The following is a 12,680-nucleotide window of genomic DNA, read 5'->3' on the forward strand; positions in this document are numbered from 1 at the left end:
ATCTATCACTAACTAATGTCTCTTACAGATATATCGTTACACAAGTAGTAACTTGTGTATCTGAAAGAGACACGTTAGTAATAGATTGCTTACCTTAGAATAGATACCCCAGCAATACCAACCCCGGTGGTGGGTCTGCGAACCAATAATCACACCAGAAAGTCCTGGAGGACGGAACGGCCAAAGAAGCCATCCTTCCGGACTTGGCTGTCCAGGCAATAATGTCTTGCAAACATGTGCAGCAAGCCCCAAGTAGCCGCCTGGCAAATGTCCTGCAAGGGTACACCTCGGCCCAAGGCAGTCGTAGTCGCTGTGGCTCGAGTGGAATGAGCCCTCAGCCCAACAGGGGGTTCCTTCTTCACCAAGGAGTAACAGGCCTGGATACACAAGATGATACACCGCGAGATGGTCCACTTGTGCACCGCTTTCCCCTTCTTAGCGCCCACGTAACCAACAAAGAGTTGGTCATCCACCCGGAACTGGCGTGTGCAGTCCAGATAGAACTGGAGCGCACATTTTGGGTCCAGACGGTGGAGTCTCTCTTCCTCTCTCGAGGGATGCGGAGGCGGAAAGAAGGAGGACAAGGTGATAGATTGCCCAATTTGGAAGGCCGTGACTACCTTGGGCAAGAAGGAGGGCCTTGTCCGCAACACAACCTTGTCCGGATGGACTGAAAGGAAAGGAGGCTTACAGGATAGAGCCTGGAGCTCACTCACTATCCTGGCAGAGGTGATGGCTACCAGGAAGGCAGTCTTCAAAGTGAGAAGGCGAAGAGGGCAGTTGTGAAGTGGCTCAAAGGGAGCGCACATCAAAAATGTAAGAACCAGGTTCAAGTCCCACTGAGGCATCACGAAGGGAACAGGAGGGAACGTATGTGTGATGTCTTTCAGGAATCGATTAACGATAGGGGACCTGAACAAAGAAGGTTGATCAGGCAGCCTCAGAAGGGCTGAAAGAGCAGAAAGGTAGCCCTTGATAGTGCCCAGAGCAGCGCCCTGCTGGGCAAGAGAAAGAAGAAAGAGGGGCATTAAGGGGATCCACAGCCTTTGCTGTGCACCATGCCACAAATCTGTTCCACCTGCAGGCGTATACCGACTTTGTGGAGGGGCGTCTGGCTGCCAGAATGATGTTGCAAACTTCAGGAGGCAAGTCAAATGGCCTCAACTATCGCCGCTCAAACTCCAAGCATGGAGGTGGAGACTGGACAGGTTCGGGTGGAGGACCGTCCCCTGCTGCTGCAACAGAAGGTCCTCCTGAAGAGGCAGACGAACCGGGGGATCGACTGACATACTGAGTAGCTCGGGATACCAGTACTTACGCGCCCAGTCCGGAGCCACAAGGATGACTTGTGCCCGGTCGCGACTGATCTTCTTCGGCACTCTGGGCAGAAGTGGTATAGGCGGAAAGGCGTACAACAGACCGCAACTCCACTCGTGACGAAAAGCGTCTCCGAGCGAGTGCCGCCTTAGAAATTCCAACGCGCATAACTGATGACATTGCGCGTTCTCTTCGGTGGCGAATAGATCTAACCAAGGCTCTCCCCACTGCAGAAAGAGACCTTGCGCCACGTCCGAGTTCAGACGACATTCGTGATCCATCATGCACCGGCGGCTGAGTTCGTCAGCCCTGGTGTTCAGAGAACCGGCCAGGTGTTGAACCACCAGAGTCACGCCCTGATGTTCCAGCCATTGCCAGAAGCGCAGAGCCTCCTGACAGAGGGTCCACGACCCCACTCCGCCCTGTTTGTTGCAGTACCACATGGCGGTGGTGTTGTCTGTGAACACCTGCACTACACTCCCTCGGAAAGAGGGGAGGAATGCCTTCAGTGCTAGACGAATCGCCCGCAGCTCCAAAAGGTTGATATGGAGCCGGGCCTCCACCGGAGACCAGAGGCCTCTGATCTCCGCCTCTCCCATGTGGCCTCCTCAGCCCTGGAAGGACGCGTCCGTCACAACTACGTGCTCCGGTTGGGGAAGGGAGAAGGATCTGCCGCTGACCCAATCACGGTCCGTGAGCCACCACTGCAACTGTCTCGCAGTGCCCTCCGAGATCAGGACATGGTCGGACAGGTTGCCCTGATGCTGGGCCCACTGAAACTTCAGGTACCACTGCAGAGCCCGCATCCACCACCGGGCGTGATGCACCAGAGGATGCAGGAAGCCATCAGCCCCAGAAGCCGCAGCGTCAATCTGACCGAAACTCGGGATAAAGGCTGGAAGATTAGAATCAGAGCCTGTATATCCCGAACCCGCTGTTCGGGTGGGTAAACCCGAAACTGCGCCGACTTGAGAACCGCTCCGATGAAAAGGAGCTTCTGAGAGGGACACTTCGGCACATTGATGGAGAACCCCAGCTGGTGCAAGAGGTCTGCCGTAGTCTGGAGCTGGTTGACGACTGTCTGGGTCTAGCCCGCCTTCAACAACCAGTTGTCGAGGTAGGGGAAGACTGAGAACCCTAACCGGCGCAGATGAGCTGCGACCACCGCCATCACCTTCGTGAACACCCGTGGGGCGCTGGTAAGGCCGAAGGGGAGCACGGTAAACTGAAAGTGCTCGTGGCCTACCGTGAACCGCAGGTAACGCCGGTGGGCCGGCAGGACGGGGATGTGGAAATACGCGTCCTGCAAGTCCAACGCTACCATCCAGTCTCCTGGGTCCAGGGCAGCTAAGCCCTGAGCCAGAGTCAGCATTTTGAACTTCTCCTTCCAGAGGAAGCCGTTGACGTTCCTTAGGTCCAAGATAGGGCGTAGGCCTTCTTTGCCCTTCTTGGGTACCAGAAAGTAGTGGGAGTAGCAACCACGTCCTACTTCTGGCCCAGGAACGCGCTCGATGGCCCCCTTGGCCAAGAGGGCCGAACTTCCTCCTGCAGAAGCCGCAAGTGATCCCCCGATACACGGTGGTGTTACGGTGGCATGGCTTGAGGAGTCGTCTCGAAGGGGAGGGAGTAGCCCCTCCGGACGATCTGCAGCACCCACCTGTCCGAAGTGACAGTGCGCCAGTGAGAGTGGTGATGGCGAACCCTGCCCCCCACTGGCGTCACATGGGCCGAAAAGCACTGACTAGGAGGGTTTAGAGGCGGATGCTGCGGGGGAAGGTGTGGACTGACCTCGCCTTTGTCCCCGACCGCCTCCACGGCGGTTTCCATGGCCGCCACCGCGCTGGATGTTAGTTTGCGGCGAGTGGCTGGCGGCACGTGTGGGGACGCCCCTTCCTTGGCCATGAAAGGAGTGAAAGGCAGCAGTTTGCTGGCGCGGGGCCGAGAGGCCCAAGGACTTGGCCGTAGCCCTGGAGTCATTAAAGCGCTCAAGAGCGTGGTCTGCCTTGTCGCTAAAAAGGCGACGGCCATCGAACGGCATGTCCATCAGAGTGTTCTGGACATGTGCCGAAAAATTGGCGGACCGAAGCCAGGCGTGGCGTCTCACCGCCACCGTCGTTGCCATTGCTCTGCCCAGCGAGTCGGTGGTATCCAGCCCACACCGGATAGAATACTTGGCTGCATCTCGGCCCTCCACAAGGGCTTGGCCGAGTTTGGCCCGTACCTCCAACGGACACGCTGGCAGCACTTCCGCCACCGTCTCCCACAGAGAGTGGGTGTAGCGGCCCAAGAGGCACGCGGTGTTGGAAGACCGCAGTCCCTAACTAAGGAAGGAGAATATTTTCTTTCCATAATTCTGATACCTCTTGGATTCCCTGTCCGGCGGAGCCGACGGGAATGCGGTCTGGGAATTGGAGGCCTGGATGACCAGACTCTCGGGGGTGGGGTGGGTGGACAGGAAACATAGGTCGCCCGGGGCCGGGCGGTGGCGTCTGGCCACGTACCCATCTACGGGCGAACCCGTAGCGGGCTTGGACCAGGTGCCCAAAAGAACGTCGGTCAAGGCCTCATTAAAGGGCAGCAGAGGCTCGGCCGAGCTTGACTGCGGTTTAAGGACCTCAGTGAGGAGGTTAGTCCTCACGGCCGCGACAGGGAGCTAAAGGCCCAAGGCCTGGGCAGCCCTCGTCAACACCACACTATAGGTTGCCCCCTCCTCCGAAGCCACTGTAGGAGGAGAGACAAAACCAGTGTCTGGAGAGGTGTCCAGGCCACTGGCCTCCCCAAGGTCTCCTGCCCAGTCCTCTTGAGACTGACACTCCCTGGTCAGAGGGTCTTCAGACCCCTCCCAATCCTCCTCATCACCCATCTCCTGATACTCAGGGTTGTCAATCAATGGGGCCGGTTCGTAGAAGTGGAAATCTCCAAACGGCGTCTGATGCGGCGCCCAGCGGCGCCGCTCCGAAGTCGGAACCAGAGCAAAGGAGGAATCGGGGGCGGTGCCGCCCGAGGACGGCGCCGGAGGCGACACCTGACGGACCAACGCCGGGGGGGGGGGGGGCATAGGGGGCATGGGTCGTAAGGTCCACCGGTGACGATCCAGAGCCCGAGGAAGGTCCAGCGGTGTCCCGCGGCACCGGGCCCGAAGGCGCCGGGGCCGCTTGACCTTGCGGCGTCAGGGCCGAAGCACCCGACGGCGTCGGGCCAAAGCCCCCGACCCGCTAGGGGCCCCAGACGGGTCCGCTGGGCCTGAAGGCGCCGCGGAGCCCGTCGGAGGAGAAAGGGACCTCATGGTCATGAGGAAGCGTTCAATCTCCTCCGGCGTCGCGTCTCGCCCAGGGACCGGAGGGTGTGGGGCAGAACGTGACGCCCACGACTCCGAAGGAGCCGCGTGGACGGTGTCACCTGAACCCCCGGCAGCATCGCTCGAGCGTCGGGGGGGGGGGGGGGGGGGGGGGGGGAGTCAGAAGAGCGATGACGCCTCTTCGACTTCTTGTGCTTCTTACCCGACGACGACTTCGACCCGGAGGAGTGGTGCCGACTCCCGGAGCTTTGGTGGCTCCGTCCCCGCGACCTGTCCCTCGACCTCCCGTGGGACCGGGACCGAACGCGGTGCGGGGCCGACTGCCGGAGTTCGAGTCGCCTGCGGGACCGCTCCCGCCTGGCTTTCGAAGAGAGGGCCTGGCAGTCGGAGCAGACCTTGTCGTCGTGGTCGACGCCTAGACAAGTTAGGCACAGGTGGTGAGTGTGAGAAGTTGGCCTGATATGCAGTGCTCACTATTCTAGTGATCACTATGTATCATACCAAACGACCCTTATTGATGATTGGTTCCAAGTCAACCTTATAGACCAGCTATCCTAGTAGCATGGACAAGAGCAGTCTTTAGGCAAAACTCTAGAGGGTGTGTTAAGCCAGCTGTTATACCATCACATATACCCCTTGAACACCAAGTGAAAGGACACCACACAAGTTGTTATGAAAATAAAAGGATATTTTTTTATAACACAACAACCCTGGACTCTTTATGAGGACAGGGTGCTAAGCACAATACAAAGCTCTTAAAGAAATACTGAAAGTCGCACAATTTACACAAATGCCCGAGGGGCACGAAAAACCATATACTCTGGAAGTGGAATGCAAAATTACTAGCAGGTAAGTACTACTCTCGGAGACTTTAGAAACGCTGGACCTACAATGCTGAACCCTTAGATTAGAAGCAGGAGGCCTAGGGACGTCGTGTGCAGAGTGGCAAGTCTCACGCGTAATGCGGGACAAAGTCTATGGATACTAGTAAATGCAAAGGTTAGTGTTCTCGGGCGAACCCGACTAGGTAGGTCAAAAACGAAAGTGGATCTAGACACTTAGAGAGTGGATCTACGCTGGAGCACCGTGGTACTCGGTTTACCTAGCCGAGGGGCTGCGGCTGCATAGGGTTCAAGTGTCGTCGGGAATCCTCGTTGACGAACCAGGAGCCTGAAGTGGAAGTTGCTGGCAGGCGACCAGTGAAGATGTTCCGGGCTGATCCAAGGACTGGATCAGTTGAAGAAGAGTACCTGTAAGCAGAGGGGACCAAGTTCTGAATCACTAGCCAGTGATTAGGTGGGCACCAGGATGGCACCGGACGAGGTCACTCAGCCAGGCGAAGAGGTGACACTGGATTCTGCTGCTGCACGGACCAGGGCGCTGATGTCGACCAGGCTGGAGGTCTGCGAGCTGTCCCACGTCGGATGTCTGCTACTGGCGATGCTGGATCCGGTGAAGGAGGCAACAAGCCTTGGCTACGGCAAGCCCACGTGGCGACACAAAATGGTGTCTTGAGTGGACCAGGAGGGTCCGAGGAGGGTCCCCTTCAGGAGGAGATTAGGGCTAGTCTAGAGGAGCTAGACCAGCGGTGAAACAAACGTAGGACGTTGTCTGGAGGGTCACTAGCCAACGGGCAAGTGACCGGACAACGTGGCAAGCGACACAGAAGCAAAAGGGCCCCACGCAGATCTGGTGGATGCTGGGGGGCTGGTGCTCGTGCTGCTTGGGGCTGGGGCTTCTTACCCCAGTGCACCCACTCGAGGGTCCCTCGGTGGTCGTGCTAGGTCAGTGTCGTGCTGGTTCTGATGGTCGCCGGGTCCTCTGGTCTCGTCGCACCCACGGTTCTCAGCTGTGCTGTAGAGGCAGGTTGAGGTCAGAGATGGCAGGGAGTCCGGGTCTCGTCGAGCTGGGCAGTCTGGTTCCGGAGGAAGGACGTTTCAGCAAACCGCAAGATACTTAGGTGGTGCCTGCTGCTGCAGGGTGACTACTCCTTAGTCACAAGGGAGAAATCTTAAGAAGAAGTCTTGAGTTCCTTTCGTAGAAAGTAGTTTCAGGATTCAAAGATGATATAATTTGGAAGGGTCCCCGCTCCTACCTTTATTCTAAAGAAAGGGGCTGGTACGCGACTAGATCCTGCCCATGGGTGGGACCAGGAAGGGGGGTGGTTACACCCCTCTCCCCTGTCCGGACTTTCCCTAGCTCAGGGGCTGGTGTGCCCCTGGAACTGGTTCAATCCGGAATATGCACAGTGAGCACCGGGGTGCCACTTGCAGTCACCTTCCTATTCAGCCCTGCCTACCTAGGATACACAAAACCCTGTCTGGGATGGTGCTAGCACCGCAACTGACAGGAAACCCTTTGTCCAAGCTCTCCTCGCTGGAAGGACTCCCAGCAGCAGGAGGTCAGACTTGTGTCTGTGGTGGCAGCATCCATTTTGTGATGCTGAGGCTTGAGTTAACTTTAACCGGGTTTCACAGTTACATACATGTCGTGTCCCTCTAGAAGGGTGGAATGCTAACCCCGTCGCCAGAATTGGCGAGGGGTTAGTATTCCAATTCCTATGACACCTTACTCGACATGTTTTGATAAAGCGATACCAGAGTTGGCAAATAACCGCGAGGATTATAAGGCACTTAAGAGTATACGGTACGCGTTATCATAGAACAGCTATTAGGACTTGGTTCCGCAAGCTGCAGACGGGCTCAGCTCATGCCAGAGCACCATCTCGCATAATTCCAAGCACTCTGCCTTCAGGATTGTCAAGGCCTGCCATAGGAGTGACTGATAGGAATACATGTGTCCATTTTAGGGTTAGATATAGGTATACTATATCTAAAGCAAAGGGTGATTACACCACCTTGCCCCAGCTGTCGTGCAGCCAGTTGTGTCAGATTTAGATGGCCAGCCAGAGGTGGCATAATACATGCTGCAGCCCCTGGTAGGCCCTGGGTACACCTATGCCCTGAGTTACAGGGTCTGATAAGGTGGCCCAGTACCAATTGGTATATGCACCTAAGGTACACGTGTCAATTTAGTGAGAGAACAGCTAGGCTGTGGGTCTGATTAGCAGGCCCACAGCCAGGAAAGTCGTAAACCAGTGAAGCAAAAAGCAAAAATCTGGGGTGATCATAGGATTGCAGACCCTACTCTCCTACAGTGAGGATCCGTGACCGACATCGTGCGGTCGCAATCTTCACAGTGCTTGAAACCAGGCATCCCTACGGCACCGATTGGAGTCGCAAGACTTCAAGAAGGATCAAAAATGATCTAAAAAAAGTTAGTCAAAAATTGACTGGGTTACTGCTTTTTCCAGATCTGCGCTGGCTGGCGCGGAAAAAAGAAGAACTGCGGAGGCGGCGTCTAAGTACTCCGATGACGTCATCACGGCGCCCACGACGCCGACGACAGACGCGGAGCCGCAGACGACGCCTACCGACGCGCAAGGGTACTGCTACGCAAAAGTTTCCGGATCCAGTCTGACGCCTGGGGATTTTCTAAGGTAAGGAATCTATCACTAACGTGTCTCTTTCAGATTTGTGTATACTGAAAAAATGCCTTCCCAGGATTTGATTAGAGCTGCAACATGCCAAATGGGAGGTTGTTTGTCTCACTTTTTTTCACAACACCATCACACTTGAAAAAATTCAAGACAAAAAGCCCATTCTAATTACAGAAATGACAGAGGGCCAATGGGTCTATACGACCTTCCATGGTGAGGGTAACTCACTATTACGCAGAGGGAACTGTGCTAATTTAGCTATCTTTAATTTGACCTCAGTTATTTTTAGATAGAAAGAAAGATTAAGGCTCACCACATGCAAATACTTTGCATTATGGTGTTTGTCCCATTGCTACCTCAGTCTTCAATTTCAAGTCAATACAGTAATACTTGGTAAAGGTATAAGTGGATTTCGACTTTGCTGAATTTCATCCATCTTTTAGACTTATTCCACTACACATAGTGTTTTTAACAGTCATTCCTTCCATCGAATGAGCACAAATTGTGCCATTGATAAGCCTGCTCATGGTATCACGAGCAAAAATAATGCAAGGAAAAAAACAATTCAGTAACAGTGTTTTGTCCAAAGTGATAAATATCTGATAGACAAATGCTCTCTTTATGTTTAAAATTAACTATAAAGACTCTATTAACGTCTAGGAATTTAAATACTTTTCAGTGCTAAAGGAAGGATTTGGAGAAAAAGCCAGTGTAGGAAGCTGGCTCTTTACGCGATAGATCAATAAGTTGTTATATTATGTAAAGAGTCTCATGGTTCTCTTATGAGTGGACAAGGGCCTGCTATGCAATCCCAAAGTGCTTTATTAGGGGATAGTATGGTTGAGCAACCTTAGGGTTAACAGAACCCCTGGAAGGAGATCCACAACAACTTATGAAGTAGCAAGCATCTTTATATATGTTTAGGCATCAGAGAAAAATCGGTCAGGTAAGTATGGTTGTAAACAAATTCTTTTTACTTTAAAAAGTGGACACAGCCATTTCGGAGCTGTGCAATGTTATCCTATTGAAGGACGAAAAAGTTCTGCAAACAGGTTTAGTACAGCGACTTACAGGACCCATCTTCAGAAATTAAGATGAGTGGTGGGCAAGGTCCAAGGCAGCACTAACAGTACACCACCAGCAGCACGAGGGTGGCCGGGTGTAAGGTGCAAAACAAAGTCGGTAGCCCAATGTATTTCAATGGAGATCGGTTACTGCAGAAAGAGGCTGCAGGCTCTGGCTAGGAGGTCCATCCAACTGAACCAGTAAGGGTGTTCAAGGCTTGCGATGCTCGAGGACGGGAGGGGGTGGAACACCTTTGGTCCCCTTCACCAAGGCCCAGGAGCAACAAGTGCAGGGGGGCCTTACGTGCTCTGGTTTTTCTTTACCGGAACAGTCACAGTTAAGGGAGGTCTGAGCGAGGCGGCAGGTGACTTTGGGGAATCAACACTTGTGAATCCTTCACATGGAGAAGGAAAGCCTTGAGAGACAATCTCAAAGCCCTGATCTCAAAGGTTTCTATGAATTTTGAACTCCAACAGAGACCATTTTGCACAGATGTCCATGCACTCATATATGCTCCCCAACCTATTTGTGAAGTATCTGCTAAAAAAACTTCGATTCAGTACAAGCCAATAGGATTCTCTCTGTTTTAGCAGTCAAAACAGCGTCTTGTCAATTCTATCACTGATATCTTCTGATCCAAACCTACTTCTTCCTGGCACCACTAAGCATTCAGCTTTTCTTTTATGGGTCTCATTCTTGAGCTGCACTGAAGTACTAGGAGGATGCAGGATTCTATTCATTCTAGTACTATTTTTACATTCTTGACAGTGACCTTGTTTTGAGATTGAAAATGAGGTGCTATTTGTTGAAATTGTGCACTTCTCTCCGTTGTAGGGAATACCTTTGTGGCATAAGTGTCAATCCTTGACCTCCGACTCACTGGTAACTAGGAGTTAAAACTGACTTCATTATATATATTTTGAATCCCAGAGTAAAAAAGAAGAGGTTTTCTTTCATATCACTTTTGAAGCCCGAGTACACAATGAAACTTTGATCAACTAATTGTCAAAATATAGGTAGACTAACAGACCCTGGTGCTGTAATCAGGCTGCTACGGAGTCATTAAATCTGTAAAAAGTCTTGTAACAGCTCGTAAACCAAATAGGCGCGCATTAAACTGATAATGCAGGCCCATCCACTCTAAAGCAGGGGTATTTTCTGTGATTTGGATTAATTGGTATGTATGAGTATGAGTCTTCAAATCTACTGATGCTAAAAAGTTGCTTTCTTGGATCAAAAGAAGTAGGTCTCGCAATGTGACCATTTGGAAGCTTTGTTTTTTTTGCTATTGAAATATTGGTTTTATCAGTGTTATTGATTCTAAAACAGGACACCAATCCCTTGATCTTTTTAATACAATATGAAATCTGGAACATGTCCTTTGTTTCTGGTCTTGCTGCAATTACTCTATTGCTCCTTTGTTGAACAATTTTGGTACCTCTTTCAATTCTAGCAAATGACTGCTAACATCCTTTTTAGTAGGAGATTAAGGGGAATTTGGAGAACTTTTAAAGTGTGTCCTACACTTAAAAGGACCAAAACCGGGGCGTGTCCAAGATGGTGGCGGAGTAGGACGTTTTTCCAGGTCCCTCCGGCGCCACGATATCAGCAGCATTGACCAGCGTCCTCTCGGGGGCTTTACTCGCCGTCGGACTGACTGGGGGAATCCCGTGAGGTGGCCAGGACCCGAGCGACACCTTCCCGGTGTTTCTAGCTGCCCGGAGTGCGGAGTTAGCGGGGGCGGCCGCTGCGGGCCTTGGAGCATGGAGGCCCCGAAGCGGGAAGAGCGGGGAAGAACCTGCGGCACTGCTGCCAGGACCCGCGAGCCTTGCCCCGTGGGGCACTGGGGGATTTGCTGTCCCGAATCAAAGAGCGGCAGTGGAGTCGCGCTGAAGCCGTGACTTCCGCGACCGGGGCGATCTGAGCCGCGCGGCCGGCAGCGAGAGGTGGGACCCGGCAACCTGAACCACTCGAGGCCGGGATTTGAGGCCTGGTCAACGCGGGGATTGCCACGTTGGGATCTCCCGGCCCCCTGCGGGATACATCGCTGACGCGGCGACGGATGGTGGGGGCATTTGCATGCCGTCTCTAGGAGTGCCAACTCCTAGCATTCCCCACCAGGAGCGGCGGCTTGTCTGCAACGGACCTCGAGCACAGCACGGGCCGTGTGCGAACTTCGGCCCCCAGAGGTGGGCTCCCCTGGCCGGGGGTAAGTTGGAGTGGGACTTTGGCGGGACAGGAACCGCATTCGTGTCCTAAATGTCTGGCACGTGGACAACTGGCCCGCGCCCCCTCCCACCCCTCCACCTCTGGGACCTGCGGGGCTCCCCGAGTGACTAAAAGACAGAATGTTCAAAGCGCCATTAGGACCTGCCTCCGCCTGGGCCCCTCCAGCTGCCTACGACTGCAGCGTCCCTGAGACTTGGTTCCCGACGCGGGGATCTGTAGAGCTCCCTGCCCAGAGTCCCTCACCTGAAAGGGACGCGCGGTGAGGTGCGGGGTGCATCTTGTCTGGAGTGACCTGCCGGAGACTGCGGAATGGCAGGCAGAAACCGCAAAGAGAAGGACAAGCCGGGCAAAGATGGCCAGCCAGGGGGGAACTCATCGACCCCGCCGGGTCCTAGTGGCTCCCCTAAGCAGAAGGACGGCGATGCCCGGCCACCAAGGCCTTCATGATGGAACTTTTTGAGGCAATATAAGAGGATATCTCGGAGCTACGCACCCAGCTTGCCTCGGACCTCCGTGAGGTGCGGAGGGATGTGGATGGCATTGGTGAGAGGGTGGCGACGCTCGAGGAGCATGACCTGGGCCTAGCTGGCGATGTGCATCAGCTGCAGCAAGATGTACTCAGGCTCACGGAGCAGAACCTAGATCTCCAAGCTCACGCTGAGGACTTAGAGAATCGTTCCCGCCGGAATAACATCCACATCAGAGCAGTGCCGTGCCGAGCGAAGGGGAGGCAGGAGATCTACGGGGCTATGTAGAGGCCCTTTTCCTACAAATTCTGGGTGAGGATGACTTGCGAGAAATCCGCATGGACAGAGTTGACAGAGTGGGCCTGCCGAGAGGGGCTGGGGCTCCATCCCCGGACATCCTGGTGTGCGTCCATGATTTCCAGCTCAAGGAGAGAATATTGCAGAAAGCTAGAGGGATCGCCACTCTACAATTTCGGGACCATCGGCCCCAGCTACACCAGGATCTGGCGGCCTCTACGCTCCAGAAGCGGCGGGACTTCCGGCCGGTGACAGCCTTCCTCCGTGAGCAGAATGTGTCCTACTCCTGGGGCCATCCATTTAGACTCATCTTCAGGTGGCAAAACAGGCTGGTGCAGATCAGGTCCTTACAGGATGCCAAGGACCTCCTTGGCCTAGATGACGATGCACCCTCCTCGAGGGATGGGAGCCCCCGCTGGCGGCGGCGCTCTTCGCCTTGGCAGAGAGTGGGGGGACCGACGACGACGGCGAGATTGGATCCCACAGCAGGCCTACAGGAACGTGGGAC

At 54.2% G+C, this 12,680-nt stretch overlaps 1 protein-coding gene across 4 annotated transcripts in view; it reads right to left on the bottom strand.

Annotated features, from left to right (window-relative positions):
* The window catches only part of USP9X (ubiquitin specific peptidase 9 X-linked), a 1,749,911-nt gene that overhangs the window by 1,477,220 nt on the left and 260,011 nt on the right, over positions 1-12,680 (bottom strand). The window lies entirely within an intron of this gene.

The sequence above is a fragment of the Lissotriton vulgaris genome, chromosome 8 (genome assembly GCF_964263255.1).
Source record: "Lissotriton vulgaris chromosome 8, aLisVul1.2, whole genome shotgun sequence".
NCBI lineage: Eukaryota > Metazoa > Chordata > Amphibia > Caudata > Salamandridae > Lissotriton > Lissotriton vulgaris.